Source organism: Suncus etruscus, chromosome 2 (genome assembly GCF_024139225.1).
Source record: "Suncus etruscus isolate mSunEtr1 chromosome 2, mSunEtr1.pri.cur, whole genome shotgun sequence".
In the NCBI taxonomy this organism is placed as follows: Eukaryota; Metazoa; Chordata; class Mammalia; order Eulipotyphla; family Soricidae; genus Suncus; species Suncus etruscus.
In genome coordinates, this window is record NC_064849.1 from 62,440,539 (window position 1) to 62,445,750 (window position 5,212).

The 5,212-nt window shown below is 34.4% G+C and overlaps 2 pseudogenes; both read left to right on the forward strand.

Annotated features, from left to right (window-relative positions):
• Positions 1–4,499: 4,499 nt before the first annotated feature.
• Positions 4,500–4,614, forward strand: LOC126002742 (uncharacterized; annotated as a pseudogene).
• Positions 4,615–4,668: 54 nt separating this feature from the next.
• On the forward strand, positions 4,669–4,787 carry LOC126002746 (uncharacterized; annotated as a pseudogene).
• Positions 4,788–5,212: the final 425 nt, after the last annotated feature.

Genomic DNA, 5,212 nt, shown 5'->3' on the forward strand with positions numbered 1-5,212 from the left:
AAAATATCATCAGAGGCTGATGTAATTTCCCTGGTCTGCGAAATATACCCCAGTTGGATTCAGTGGAATCACTGTCACAGAGATTATACACCCAGTGTAAGTAACCAAAAGGAACATACCACTGATGCAAGTAATATATTTTCAATTTTTAATGAAGTGTTACTTGTCCACAATGTTATCTCTTTCAGGTTCCAGGCTGTGTGCCAGTGATAAACTGCATAGCTCAACATCTTATCTATTTTTAAGTGACCAGTCTGTGGAGGTAAATTCCCTGTTTCCCTCAGTGAATTGATCCAGTGTTTGGCTACTATCAAATGCTTTACACAGTATAAAAGAGATGTTATTTTGCTTAGTGGGGGCTGAGGAGCTTAAACATAATTTCTACTTGCTCATTTGTGTAGAATTTTACTAATATGTGCTTCTGAGTATGTACAACTAGAGTACTTCTTCTAATGGGCAAGAGGCTATTGAGATTTATGCCTGAAAAGTTATTTAAGTTAAAAATGTGAACAAGTTTAGCTTATGAGAGAAACATTGAAGTAAAGGAAAATATCTTGTTTTAGATTATTTGTAAATAAGTACAAATGATATTAGTTCCAGATAGGCTGGAATATAATCAAGAAAGCAAAGCTGGTCAAAAACAAAGTCTTCTCAGTCCTCCATCTAACACCATGAACAAAGGTCAAATCAAAATGGATTAAAGACTTTGATATCAGACCTGAAATCATAAGGTATATAGAACAACACATAGGTGAAACACTCCATGATATTGAGACTAAAGGCATTTACAAGAGGAAACATCAATCTCTAAATAAGTGGAAGCAGAGATAAACAGATGGGACTATATTAAGCTGAGAAGCTTCTGCACTTCAAAGGAAATAGTGACTAGGATACAAAAGCCACCCACAGAATGGTAGAAACTATTCACAAATACTATCAGATAAGGGTCTATTATCTAAGATATACAAAGTGCTGACAGAATTTAACAAGAAAAAAATCTAATCCCATCAAAAAATGGGAAGAAGAAATTAACAGAAAATTCCTCAAAGAAGAAATACAAATGGACAAAAGGCACATGAAAAATGCTCCACATCACGAATCATCAGGGAGATGCAAATCAAAAAAAATTAATGAGGTACCAATGCTACAGAAATTGGCACATATCACAAAGAACAAAAACAATCAGTACTGGCTTTGATGTGTGGAGAAAGGAACTCTCGTTCACTGCTGGTGAGAATGCTGTCTAGTCCAACCTTTATGGGAAACAATATGAAGATTCCTCAAAAATCTGAAAACTGAGCTTCCATATGATCTAGCTATACCACTCCTAGGCATATCCCTAGGAACACAAAAACACAATACAAAAATGCTTTCCACATACCTATATTCATTGAAGTGCTATTTACAATAGCCAGAATCTGGAAACAACCAAGATGCCATTCAACAGATGAGTGGCTAAAAATAGTGTGGTACATATACACAATGAAATATTATGCAATCATCAGGAGAGATGATGTCATAAAATTTTCTATACATGAATGGACATGGAAATTATTATACTGAGTGAAATACGTCAGAGGGAGAGAGATAGACACAGAATAGTCTCACTCATCAATGGGTTTTAAGAAAAATAAATACATTATTGTAATAATACCCAGAGATGAGGGCCAGAAGGACCAGTTTACAATATGAAGTTCACCACAAAGAGTGGTGAGTGCAGTTAGAGAAATAACTACACTAACGACTATCATGACAATGTTAATAAGTTAGAAATGTAGAATGTCTGTCTTGAATACAGGCTGATGATGGGGGAGGATGAAGATGGAGGGCATTGGTGATGGGAATGTTGCACTGGTGAAGGGGGGGGGTTTCTTTTTATGACTGAAACTCAACTACAAACATGCTTGTAATCATAGTGCTTAAATAAAGATATTATTTTAAATAATCGTCTGAAAATATAGAAGTGAAAATCGTCTGAAAATATAGAAGTGAAGGAAAATTAAGAATCAAAAGGAAGAAAATGGGGTCAGAGCGAAAGCACAAAGATGGGGAGTGTTTGCTTTCTATGCGGCTGACCTAGAACGAACCAGGGTTCAATTCCTGCATCCCATATGATTCCCCAAGCCAGGAGCAAAGCCAGGAGTAATCCCTGAGTGTTACCAGGTGTGGCCCCAAAACAAAAACAAAACAAAACAAAAAGGAAGAACATGATCCAGGAGAAAGAAATAAAACTTTGAGCTACTGTATAAACATATATATATATGTAAATATAAATAAAACTTTGAGCCTTAGAATCAGAGACTAAAAAAAGTTTTATAGCAACTTACAATAGTAAAAGTGAGAGCTGACATCAGATGTCCTTCCGTAAAGGCACACGAGTTCACTATAATCAAGTTTGAAATGGCTTGTTACAAGGTGAGTATTCCTTGAATTTATAGCTGAGATATGATGGACAGCCAAGTGAAATATACAAAACTCAAGAATCTCAATACTATGTTTTACTGGCTTATCTGATACCAATGAGGACTTGTCTCATTTACTTTTCAAACAAATTTGAAGTTCTATTAAAAAGCTAAAATTTAGCAGAGATAGACTCTCCATTAGTCAGTCTCTATCTCTGTCTCTCATTTAAATTTTAATCTATGACTAAGATATATTTTAGTCATAAACATGGCTCATTAACACTTTTAAAAATGTTTGACTTAATCATGAACAAATTGGTAACTATCTCACAGTTATTCGATTAAAAATATTCAAAAAAGAAGCTTCAAAAAATTAAATGTTCAAGAGCCCAAGTTATCAAAAGTTGATATTCTGAAACATCACTTTTGTACCTAAACAATGAAACTGGAAACTTTTTATTATGGACAAAATAACCTTAAACTAGTATTTTAAAAGAAAACTTTTATCAATTAATATAAATGAGTTAAGCAGTAAAACTTACTGTGTGATTGGCAATGACTGTTTCATAAAATAATAATGAAAGTATAACAGTGTTCACAGAAAATGAACTATACTAATAGGATGGTACAATGTCAATATGCAAGTTATAAAATTTTCCTTCAATTTAATGCACGAAGTATTCTCATAAGGTAGATATAAGAAAATGTTGAAGTTGTGGCAGAGATATTTGAATATAAATAAAAGTGGAAATTTATGAAGTTGAAAAAGTTCTATAACTGTGCATAAAACATGTAATTATATTTCTATGTAAAGTTTCAGCTGTGTTATTTCTTGTGGAACTCTCAGACATGACTAAATGTCCCATTATGCTATAAGTAAAATCTTTGATGAATTTCCACATTGCTAATGCCGATAACTTCTTCTAAAGGCTAATATCCTTGATCAGTGATATTTTCTTGAATGTAGCAGTGATGGGAGAGGATATGTTTTTGCAAATTCCTCCAAGTGATTGAAATCTCTCTCTCAGTGGTTGAAAACCTTAGATTTCCTTCTAACCAATAAAAAACTATATGTTTAAAAAAAATTATAATAGGGGCTGTAGAGACAGCACAGTGATAGGATGTTTGCCTTGCATGTGGCTGACCTGGAAAGACCTGGTTCCATTCCCTGCATCCCATATGGTCCCCCAGCCTGCCAGGGGCGATTTCTGAGTGCAGAGCCAGGAGTAGCCTTTGAGTGCCACTGGGTGTGGCCCCAAACCCAATCAATCAATCAATCAATTAATTTTACAAAAATGTTGTAATAAATTGTTATGTTAGAGAATATGCTATTAGGATATCAGAAACTTAATATGTAAATATTGGAAGCTCTGTTATAAGCAGTTTGGCAGATTGATGAAAACTTAAAATTGTTGAGCAATTTCCCTGGTCCTGGCAATGACCATGACACTTACATAATCACACAAAATATTTAATTTTTTAAAAAGCCACAAGTATTACATTGCAACATATAATAACAATCAAATCACAGAAAGGTACATGAAAATACAGAGGTTAAATCACTTACTTAGGGCTCCTACAGGCAGATAGGGCAGAGCCATGATCGGAACTCATTCGTTTAGCTGCAAAACCCAAGCTTCATAAATGTGACCTGTGACCTGAAAAACTTGCAAGTCATGAAATTTTCCTATACATGGATGTATATGGAATCTATTATGCTGAGTGAAATAAGTCAGAGGGAGAGAGATAAACACAGAATGGTCTCACTTATCTATGGGTTTTGAGAAGAATGAAAAACATTTGTGTAATGATTCTCAGAGACAAAATAGATGAGGACTGGAGGGTCCAGCTCCCGACATGAAGCTCACCACAGAAATCGTTTAGTGTAGTCACAGAAATAATTACACTGAGAACTATCACAACAAAATGTGACTGAATGAGGGAAATAGAAAGACTGTCTAGAGTACAGGCTGGTGTGGGGTGGGGAAGAAGGACACTTGGGATATTAGTCATGGAAATGTTGCATTGGTGAAGAAGTTTATATATATATATATATATATATATATATATATATATTAAAAAATCAAAAAAAGATAAGGCCTCCCAATTCTTACCACAGATTGTATAGAAAGAAGAGATACAGTAAATGCACCCCATGTACACCTCAACAGAGCCCCTTATCCTGGTCTGTATTGTGATTTGGGGAACAAAAATAAAGCAAGTCTAATCACTCTCTTCAAATACCGCTATTCAGGCATCTAAATAAATCCTCATAATTTTAAAATAATACACTGACTGTATAGAAAGAGGAGGTACAGTAAATGCACCCCATATACACCTCAACAGAGGCCCTTTGCCTGGTCCGTATTGAATTGGGGGACAAAAAAAAAGGCAAATCTAATCACTCTCTTCAAATACCCCTATTCAGGCATCTAAATAAATCCTCATAATTTTAAAATAAGTCTCTAATGGATTTAGATTTGAAAGGCAGATGCAAGAGATGGAAGGTAGACATTCCTAAGGGTGGAATGATCTTATAAGAATAAATGCTAGAAAAGCTAAATGCAAAAATAAAGATAACAATATGGACAATGTACTAAAAAAGGGAAAGAGAGAGAGGCACCAGTCTACTGCTACTTAGAAAAGAGAATAACATTACCAAAATACAAGTAAAAACACTGCGCTCACACCATTTCTGTATTCTTCATTTTATTTCCAAATTAAATAATAATAACCTACTATGCAAAAGTCAAGACTTGTAAAGGTTTTCATATTGTTATTCTCTCCTACTGCTACTTTGTGTTACATTG